The sequence below is a fragment of the Schistocerca piceifrons genome, chromosome 1, assembly GCF_021461385.2.
Source record: "Schistocerca piceifrons isolate TAMUIC-IGC-003096 chromosome 1, iqSchPice1.1, whole genome shotgun sequence".
NCBI lineage: Eukaryota > Metazoa > Arthropoda > Insecta > Orthoptera > Acrididae > Schistocerca > Schistocerca piceifrons.
In genome coordinates, this window is record NC_060138.1 from 234,077,705 (window position 1) to 234,089,171 (window position 11,467).

Consider the following 11,467-nt stretch of genomic DNA (forward strand, 5'->3'; position numbering starts at 1 on the left):
TAACCTTGTCAAGGTTTGACATCGCCTGTCTACCGAGCAACAGGCATCTCCGGATTTCATGGCTGCATTCACCATCAGCAGATATCTGGGAACCGAGATACCTGAATGTGGTCACTATCTCCATGATTTCTCCTGCTATATCCCACGAATCGGTAGGTGTAGTTGCCATAATTTTCGTTTTCTTTACATTCAGTCTAAGACCGGCCTTTTCACATTCGTCTTTCACCTTCAGCAAGAGTGTTCTCAATTCTTCTTCCCTTTCTGCCAACAGGATCGTATCATCCGCGTACCTGAGGTTGTTTACATTTATTCCAGCTATTTTAATCCTTGTTTCTCCTTCATCTAGCCTCACATTCCTCAGGCGGCAAAAAGCCACTGGAACTAAGGTCAGGCCAGAGCAAACAATGTCGAGTCTAGCAAAGTGTGTGCAGAAACCATTGGTCCCACCTCCAACCACAGTCCTTGTCACGATGGGATGGCTTGCGTGCACAGACTGCCATACTTAGATGTTATAAGATGGGGTACCTGTGGAGAGGCCTGCCTAGCACGAGGTTCCTTCACATCTACTTCCACATACATACTCTGTAAGCCAACATGCCGATGAGATGCGTTTGCCTGACGATAGGCTGCCTCCTCTCATATTAATGATGATATGATAATTTGGGAAATAATTAACTATTGATGATTATGGCTAAACTGACTCGCAGGGATCAACACGTGGTGTGACGACACTGGTTTGTCACATGTCACTCAGTGACAATATGTAGGCCTATAAATATTTACAATGAAATGAATGATGGACAGAGTGCCATGTAAGCAGGATATCACGGGTTCGAATCCCCGTCGGGGCACACATTTTCAACTGTCCCTGTTGACTTATACCAACGCCTATATGCGGCTAGGGGTATTCATTTCATTGTAATTTCATTCTAACGAGCTGTACGGTCACCGATGGTATCTAAAAATATTTTATGTTACATTATGGTAAACTATCTGAATGGGAAAGTAGGGCATGTGAATTGTGGCTATTAGCTCATATTTTCTTAGATTGTGGAATGTGGCGAGGCGTGTGTATCACCTCGGCGATGGGTTGGCAATAGCGGGATTCCGAGTGGTTTCCCAACAGAAGTTCTCACGGGAGCGGCCGCGCGAATAAGCTGCTTTGAGTCTCTCTTAAGCCAGAGAGCTACCAAAGCGCCTTTCGTAGCCGTGCTAGCCGCGAGAAGTTCTGAGAGATTTGAACAAAGCTGTAGATAGTCTCGGAAGTAGGAAACAGGGTCACGGCTATATTTCCTTTACAGTGTGTAAAGCGGTCTGCAGTTGCGCGCCCAGATGTGTTTCCATCAATCATAAGGCGAGGGCTGGCATTCTGCCAACTTCGGTTTAACAGAGAATACAACAAATGATGGATGAGAAAATCTTGCAGGCTTTCCCTGTAAACAGGAACAGGGAAGGAAATTTTCAGTTGCCACTGTGGCAAACCATGCAATTTGCTTCCCTCCGTGGTAATTTTGAGAAGTGTGAAGGACACAGTCTAGTCGGGGATAACTTTAGATGTGGAACTGCCGATTTATGGTCGAGCACACGGCAGCTGCACGTATCTCGTTCGTTGGAGAATTGCTGTTCAGTGCACGGCTGCAGCTTGCAGCTTTAGCGATTTTCGAGTAATTGTAGCATTTAGCGTTCGTGTTTGCATTGCATAGCTCAGAATTTGCAAGTTCGTTTCGCGTCTTGTGACTGCATTTTATCGTTATTTCCTTATCATACTGTGATCTAGAACTAATGATATCCAGTATATGCACATATTGTGAGTGGTCTAGACTTTGGGAAGTGATATCAATCTGTACTCTGTAGAGCATGAATGTGCCTCCTGCACGGATACAGTTTTCATTAAGTTAAATATTGTCATGTTGATAGTCCAGACGAAACTGGAGATTGGTAAGATAATGCAGTTTGTGTTTTTACATGAAATATATTGGCAGCTGAGATTATGAACGACCATCAGCTGTGTGAGGGAAGAACAATGATAATTTGTGCCAGACCGGGAGTCGAATTCGGATTTCCCGCTTTAGGTGAGTGGTCGCCTTAACTGCTTTGGCTATCCACTTACCACACATGGCGAGACCCAAACTTCGTATGTCAATGTTCCTGCGTCACAACCTGTTCTTGTACATACATTAAGTAATGCCAATACAGGTGGGGACATTTTAATTCAAAGTCTCTCTCTGGTATCGACGGAGGAGGAGAAGGAGATAACTGTTTAACGTCCCGTCGACAACGAGGGCATTAGAGACGGAGCACAAGCCAGGATTAGGGAAGGACAGGCAACAAAATCGGTCGTGCCCTTTAGAAGGAACCATCCCGACATTTGCCTGAAGTGATTTAGGGAAATCACGGAAAATCTAAATCAGGATGACCGGACGCGTGTTTGAACCGTCGTTTTCCCGAATGCTAGTCCAGTGTGCTAATCACTGATCCACCACACTCGGTGGTACCGACGGATAATTACGATACTGCAGTGCTTCTGTTGTTAAGAAGAACGATGCAATATTCCTTTGGACATCTATCTGGCCCAGTGCAACTTTTTACTGTCGTCATTCCCTTAAACAGCTGATGGTTGTTCACATTCGCAACTGTGGGTACATTTAATGTAAATTACTGGCCAGTAAAATTGCTACACCAAGAAGAAATGCAAATACCACAGTTCATCAAGAGTAGTGACTGGCGTATTGTGACGAGCCAGTTGCTCCGCCACCAGTGACCAGACGTTTTCAATTGGTGAAATATCTGGAGAATGTGCTGGCCAGGGCAGCATTCGAACATTTTCTCTATCCAGAAAGACCCGTACAGGACCTGCAACATGCGGTCGTGCATTATCCTGCTGAAATGTAGGGTTCCGCAGGGATCGAATGAAGGGTAGAGCCACGGGTCGTACACACATCTGAAATGTAACGTCCACTGTTCAAGGTGCCGTCAATGCGAACAAGAGGTGACCGGGACGTGTAACCAATGGCACCCCATACCATCACGCCGGATGATACGCCAGTATGGCGATGGTGAATACACGCTTCCAATGTGCGTTCACCGCGATGTCGCCAAACACCATTGTGACCATCATGATGCTGTAAACGGAACCTGGATTCATCCGAAAAAATGACGTTTTGCCATTCGTGCACCCAGTGTTGTCGTTGACTACACCATCGCAGTCGCTCCTGTCTGTGATGCAGCGTCAAGGGTAACCGCAGCCATGGTCTCCGAGCTGATAGTCCATGCTGCTGCAAACGTCGTTGAACTGTTCGTGCAAATGGTTGTTGTGTTGCAAACGTCCCAATTTGTTGACTCAGGGATCGAGACGTGGCTGCACGATCCGTTACAGCCATGCGGATAAGATGCCTGTCATCTCGACTGCTAGTGACACGAGGCCGTTGGGATCCAGCACGGCGTTCCGTATTACCCTCCTGAACCCACCGATTCCATATTCTGCTAACAGTCACTGGATCTCGACCAACGCGAGCAGCAATGTCGCGATACGATAAACCGCAATCGCGATAGGCTACAACCCGACCTTTATCAAAGTCGGAAACGTGATGGTACGCATTTCTCCTCCTTACACGAGGCATGACAACAACGTTTCACCAGGCAAAGCGGGTCAACAGCTATTTGTGTATGAGAAATCGGTTGTAAACTTTCCTCATGTCAGCACGTCGTAGGTGTCGCCACCGGCGCCAACCTTGTGTGAATGAATGCTCTGAAATGCTAATCATTCGCATATCACAGCATCTTCTTCCTGTCGGTTAAATTTCGCGCCTTTAGCACGTCATCTTCGTGGCGTAGTAATTTTAATGGCCAGTAGTGTATTTCATAACGGCTCTAGTCGTCGCAGTGCCTATTCGTTCGGATATGCATGCAGGTCTGAAGGATCAATGCATCGTTCTTCTTAACAATACAGGCACTACAGTATCTTACTACGTTTTTAGATGGAAGTAATTCTAAGTCAATAAATCCTCAAATTGAACAATGGTAGTGGAGACCAAGTAAATTACTAGGGCAAATCAGCAAGTCTTTGCTCCTATTTTTTAATTAGCTAGGGTAAGGTACACTCAGGTAATGACAAATATACATCCCTATACGTACCTTATACTGCTTTTCCACATAGTCCCCAAATAGTTCACACATTTGTCCCATAGTAACACTGTGTTAGAGATGCCCCTGGGGTATAATTCGTCTGGCTGGCTATGGAACTACCTTCGGGTTAGGGTCTTGGCTTTTCGTTACTTGTGAATCGCTGTCAGCCGTCGGAAAACGTGGAAAGCACTATAGGCGAGGTCTGGAATCTATGGTGAGTGGTCAAGAATCTTCCAGTGAAATGGCCAGACCTTTTTGGCAGTTGTGAATGCCACAAGCGGTCGCTTTGTCGTTGAGCAGAATCACGTTGTTCACATCGAAAATCCCTCGCTGCTTTCTGCTGATGGCAGACCTCCAGACGTGACAATGAGGAACAATAAGTGTCGGTCATGGTCGCACGTTGTGGCATGAAAGCCAGCAGGAGCGATCCGCAGCTATCTCAGGAAGCCGTTAACATCACTTTCCCAACAGATGGCGCTGAGCGTATTATTATTATTATTATTATTATTATTATTATTTTCCACAGCGAATCCGGATGTTTCCACATCATGCTCTGATGCTTCGATTCCGGCGTGAAATGTAGTATCCACGTTTCATCACCAGTAACAATGAAGTCTGGGAGACCTTCACCCTCCTTGGAGTACCGTTCCAGTTGATTCAGTGACGCTACCAATCGCTTGTTTTCCATCATATCATCCAACTGCTTAGACACCCACGGACATGAAGCTTTCCAGTACACTAAGGACGCATGAACGATGTCATAAGCAGTGTCATATGATATGCCAAGCTCCTCGGAAATGACCGTGACGTGCACACGTCGTTCTGCTTTCACCATTGCATCCATACCGGAAATGTTGTCAGTCAGCGACGAACGCGGTCACCTTGACGCTCATTGTCATGCAAGACTTCATGATTTTTGTAGAATTCACACCACCACCACCACCTCACAGTTCCCAAAGCGAAACAGTTTTCCCCATACGTGGGCTGCATTTCCCTTTAGGTGGGTGTTCCTCCCTTGCTCCATAATCATACTTCGTTGCGCTAACACCGTGGACGTGTGAAGTACAACCGCCATCTTTAACAATTGACAATAGCGTAATTCGGCGGTGCTACCAGTAAATAAGGTCGACACGAACCAAGAAAGGTTCAACGCTGCGAAAGGATATGTTGGCTTCGCATTCACGGGCGTAATTTGGCTAAAAAAAAAGGAGAAAAGACTGTCTGATTTGCCCTTGTAGTACATTTGTAAATATCCTCTCATTCCCTCATGTCCTCCCACAAAACCGAGCGAGGTGGTGCAGTGGTTAGCACACTGGACTCGCATTCGGGAGGACGACGGTTAAATCCCGCGTCCGGCCATCCTGATTTAGGTTTTCCGTGATTTCCCTAAATCGCTCCAGGCAAATGCCGGGATGGTTCCTATGAAAGGGCACGGTCGACTACCTTCCCTGTCCTTCCCTAATCCGATGAGACCGATGACCTCGCAGTTTGGACTCTACCCCCAAACAACCCAACCTCCCACAAAATTCTGATGACGCAACCATTATAAAAAATATGGTGAGTGGTTTCTTGCTCAATGAACTGTAGTCTCACTGTGACAGTGTTTCTAATTTATACAGGTGTCATAACGAATAATATATTGTCTTCTTTTAATCTTGAATGTTAGCTGGGGCACTTTTAATTATATAAAATTAATTAAATTTTTATTTCGTTGCTAATGATATTTGAGCTGCATTAGTACATAGCAGTACTAACAGTTGTACGTTTGTGCTGGGTTCTATATGAGCATAGAAACGGTAGTTTGGTCTCTCTCATGTTGAGTTCGCAAATGTAACAGGTAACCGCAACTTATCTGTGATCCATCCACAGTTTCACTTCATCTCATTTCAGTGCTTACAGAGCATGTTTTTAGTAGCTAGGTTCGGGGTAGCTGTGTGAACTGTTAGGGGGATAGGTTAAAATCAGCCTAGGAGCTTCAGCCTTTTTTTTTTCTTCCTTTATTGAGTTTCGATTCCCCATCCCCAAAGGAGGCGGGCTGGAAGCAGCTTAGTACGCTGCTCTTCAGCCTGCAGAATTTGTTTTAAAAATGAAGATAATAAATAATAAAAGTAGGCGATAAAATCGGTGACTTAAATGGTAAAATGTTGGTAAATTGTGGAACTTAAAACATAAAGAAAGGGTTGGTAATGTTAATAAAATACACAGGAAGCAGACAAGTAAAATAATAGACAGACAATTAAAAATACAGCGACAGTCTTGTTTCTGTTCGCAAGAGATATAAAAACCACATCCAGCGACAGCATGATTTCTGTTCCAAACACTTTGGAAAGACACACAACACTGAATACTTACTTGAACACCGCACTAAAAAGTTGGCACAATTATGACACACCACAGCACCACAGCCAAGGGCCGACGGGGGGGGGGGGGGGGGGAACCTGGACAGATGATGGGAAAGAAAAGGGGAGAAGGATAGGAAAACGAAGTGGGGGGGCGGAGTGGGGGTGGGGAAGGAGCCGATGGAGGATAATGACTCATAAGAGGGGGGGGGGGGGGGCTGGGCAGACGTGAGAGGGAGTGGGGAAAGGCAGAGGAGGGGAATGCAAAAGGACTCGGGGGCGGGGTGAAGGGAGGCAGAGAGAGGGTAGGCGGGGAAAAAAATGATGGAAGGGGGGGGGGGGAGGGGAGGAGCTTCAACCTCTAGACGACAAATGATATGCGGACAGTCCCTTACCTGACACTAGAAGGAACGCTATGAGGACAACTTTCTGGCCATACACGAGATTTGTGGTTGTGGAGGCAGGCAGACTGACTAGAAACGTAGAAGAAAACGATAATTTCACTTCAGTCAGCCAATTAGTGTTTTCCGAGTTCACATTCCGGCGTAGATTTTGATCCTATGAAGGCAGATGCCACCTGGAGGATAGTAGGGGTACTGATAATGGCCACGTGAACACTCTCACACCAGTAGACGCTGTTCTGGATTCCCACACAGCACAGACGCCCTCCGGGATCGAGTATTGTTAGGTCAGCAGTGGCTGATCGTACAACTACCACAGCACAGATAAGAAGCCTTGTGTGCGCAGACATCTCAACACGAACTTTGGCGAACCACTTCTGTTTTCCACTCAAGCCACAGCATCTACGTGCACGGCTCGACTGGTACCGTCAAAGGATCACTTGGAAGATGAAAGCAGTTTCTGCCTGGAAACAAATGAAAGTCGCTTGGGCGTACAACGTAAACCAGGTGAGCGCTGTCTCGCAGAATGAGTTCGAACACACCTGGGGTGCGGTAAGCTACAACGCTCGTTCACCTTCGGCGTTTTACGCTGACGAGTGCTCAGACGCACAGAAGTTTCTAGACCCTTTCTTTTCCCGTTCTTGGACCAGGAAAGTGAGACGTGCAGCAACTTCCATGTGTAGCACAATCTCTGGACTCGCCTCCAGTCTGGCACGTGCGGGTTATGATGAGACAAGAAACGACTCGTCAGATTTGCCAGCCGACAACTCTTACCGAACTACGTGAACAGGTCGAGCAGGTGCGGCATAACTTATCCCTGGACAGTATTTGTCCACTGTACGATCGACCGGATGCTAGAGTTAGCTACTGCATTGCCACCCGTGGAGACTACATCAGATACTAATATGGGTGTTTCAGAGTGGGTCGATACCTGGTACCTCGGAACAGCGTGTGCTATTGATCTGTAAATGTTGTCATTTCGTTTACTCGACATACACTGCTGCAACAATAAATCTTGAGTGAATCGGAAAACTCTACATGGGCGTACTAATTTTGTTTCCGGCAGTGTATTTTCTATGAGCGCGTAGTCCTGGAGTGCTGGATGAAAAGCGATCTCTTGAGTTTACATCTTTCTGTGTTGCATGGGAAGCCACTTTGTGGCGATGCCGGGTTTTCTGCTCCATGGAGGTGGAAGACGAAGCCTTGAAGCCGAGCCTGAGAAAATTTCTGGGTGCTTGATTCTCTGGCGCCGGTGCATCGCCGACTGGGTCATTCTAAAAATTTACGGTCGGGAGGGGCAGTAACGTTGTTATTGGAATCTCGTCGGCGGAAGCTGTGTAGCGTATCCTCTGACTGACGCTGGAGTTGCTCGGAATTGTAATACCGAGCACTGCAGTGAAGAAGCGAAGAGAGATGAAGTGGGCTACTTCGCGGTAGGCGCTCAGGGAGTGAAGTCGTCTACAATTTGGCTTTCATTTAGTAGCTTCCGCGCACATTCCGGATATAGAAAATTTCGCGCTGATGAACGGCGCAGGCAGAAGGACAACGCAATTTAAGATTGCGGCTCCGTTGGTGGCGCAAACGCACGTCATGCAATTGCAGATAGTATAACTGGTTGTTGAGTCTGCGTAGAAGTTCTGGCGCGATCACAACGTGGGTTACATTCAGTCGGTGATCATAATTTCATTTTTCTAAACTTTCGCCTGGCTTACTACAGACGTTTTGTGATAAACGTGGTATCAGGGACTTCTTATAACATCGTACCCACTAGCCTCATTCGGTAAGTTTCATGGTTGTTATTCAGATTCAGTACGTTTTCATTTATTATTCATAGTGCAATCTTGCCACCGTTGTTTTATAAGTAATTGTATCAATGTTTGTCGTAATAGAAGTATGCTATTATCCAATATTATTTCGTGATGTCGAATTATTGTACCCAACTGCCCTTTTGTGAATTTAAGTAATAAATAAAACATTGAAACTGAAGTTTGAATTCAGTTTTTGTAATTAGAAATTCTACCACACTCCAATTAGGTATTGTATATTTCCTTACGCGAAATGTACGTGGGCGGCAGTAATACTGTAGTGAGCCTATTTGGTACATACTTCTCCAGAGCGGGATTTGAAGCCAGGTTAAACTTTGCCCATAATGCCTCTGCGTTTATTATACTGGAATTAAATGATGCCCATACATTAGGTAAGCAGGATGCTAAGAACTGGGTATCGAATCTTTCCAGCATAAACACTCTCCTTCTTGATGGCTTTATTAACTTCAGTACTATCACCAGTTCTCTAAACTTTCTCAATAGTGTTTCGCGAAAGTACGTAGTCTTCACACGGGGGGTTCCAATTTGAGTTATCGAAACATCATGCTAGTAAAGTGGTGGCGTCGTCTTGTCGCAACGTTTCAAGTAGTCACTTCGCCAGAAGATGATGGGTACGAAACTCATTGAAACGTTGCGACAACACGACGCGACCACTCGGCTGATAACTCGAGAAGAATTCATCAGTGGAATACGCCGAGAAAGACTGAAATAGCATTTATCACGCTAGTACTCGCGTGTTGATGGAACCTATCGGTAACAAATCTGTCAGCACGTCTATGAATTGCTTCAGTGTCATACGACCTGGTCAGGGCCCCAAACAGTCGAGCAGCAAACAAGAATACATTACTGCTCTCTGCGCGTTGTACTCTATCGATGAGCTACACTTTCCCAGAACTCTCCCAATAAATCGAAGTCGACCTTTTGCCTTCCCTACTAGCGACCTTGCGTGCTCATTCCATTTCATATCGCCACGCTACGATACGCCTAGATATCTAATCGAGTTGCCTTTTTCAAGTAGCAGACCGCTAATACTGTATTCGAACATTAGAGGATTGTTTTTACTACTTCTCGTCATTAACTTACTTTTTCTACACTTAGACCAGGTTGATATTCAATATACCAAATAGAAATTCTGTCCAAATCATCCGGTATCGTCTTACAGTCTCTCGCTGACAACACTTTTCCATACACTCCAGTAACACCAACAAACAGTTGGTTATTGCTGATTGTCCCGTCTGTCAGGTCGTTTACGTATATAAAGAATAAGAGTGGTCCTGTAAGACTTCCATGGAGTACTCTTGACGCCACCCTTGTCTTTGATGAACACTAACAGTCAAGGGCAACTTACTGTGTTGTATTACCTAAGAAAACGTCGAGCCACGCTCGCATCTGGGAAGCTACTCCGCATGCTCTGACCACTCTGCAGCGGGACACTGTGTTAAAGGATTTCGGGAAAGCTAAGAGTCGGCCTGGTGCGTGTCGTCCATGCTTTGCAGGGTGTGGAGCGGTGGAAGGGTAAGCTGAGTCGCCAACAACCGACGCTTTCTAAATGGTAAATCCATGCCAAGAAGTTTTTCTGTTGCAACTAAACTTACTATTTTCGAGCTCAGAATATGCTGAAGATCACCTGTGCTTTTTCCCAGTCGCTTGGGACCTTGCACTGGACGAGGGATTTGTGATAGATGCAAGCTGAGTAAGGGACCAATGCTGTAGAGTACTCCCTATCAAATCGCATTGCAGTTCCATTCGGACCTGGCGACTGATTTGCTTTCAACTCTTTCAGTTGTTTCACGATCCCAGAGATGTCTGTATCTATGTCCTCCAAATGGGAGTCTGTGCAACGGTCAAACGATGGCATGTACGTACGATCTTCTTTCGTGAAGGATTTCTTTAAACGCGAAATTTAAAACTTCAACTTTATTTTTGCTGTCTACTATTGCCACATCAGACTCTTCGACCAGTGATAGAACAGAACCCTTCTGTTCGCTTAGTGATTTTGTGTAGGACCAGAATTTCCTCAGGTTCTCTGCAAGAACGTCAGATAACGTATGACGGTGGAACTTCCAAGCTTCGGCCTCGATCTTTCTAAAGAAGCACGAATTTCTGCTAACGTTTTCTTTTTTGAACCTAGGGTGCAACAGTCTATCTCCTCAGAATTTTTCGAATTTTGTTATTAAATCACGTTGGATGTTTCCGTCTTCGTTCCACACATTTGCTACGTACTTCTCCAGAGCGCCATTTGAAACCAGCTTAAACTTTGCCCTTAATGCCTCTACGTTCGCCATATTGGAATTAAATGAAATGGCTCTGAGCACTATGGGACTTAACTTCTGACGTCATCAGTCCCCTAGAACTTAGAACTACTTAAACCTAACTAACCTAAGGACATCACACACATCCATGCCCGAGGCAGGATTCGAACCTGCGACCGTAGCGATTGCGCGGCTCCAGACTGTAGCGCCTATAACCGCTCGGCCACTCCGCCCGTACATTAGGTAAGTAGGACACTTCAGCATAAAAACTCTCCTTCTTGATGGATTTATTAACTTCAGTAACTATTGCCCTGTGATGTCATGATGACTAATTCCTTTTTGTATAATGACATTGTCCATACTGTCAGGCCTGTTATGCTTCCATTGCGTGTGGGTTGTCGAGTTAACTTCCCAAGACTGTTTCTATGATATGGCCTTGTAGCATTGGCCAACAGAACCTCGCTGTGTTGGTGCTACGAAAGGCTGAAAGGAGGGGGAAACTTCAGATGTCATACTTCCTAAGG

At 45.7% G+C, this 11,467-nt stretch overlaps 1 pseudogene; it reads right to left on the reverse strand.

Moving 5' to 3' along the window:
* Positions 1-4,663: 4,663 nt before the first annotated feature.
* LOC124803689 lies at positions 4,664-5,200 on the reverse strand (annotated as a pseudogene).
* Between the last annotated feature and the right edge of the window lie 6,267 nt (positions 5,201-11,467).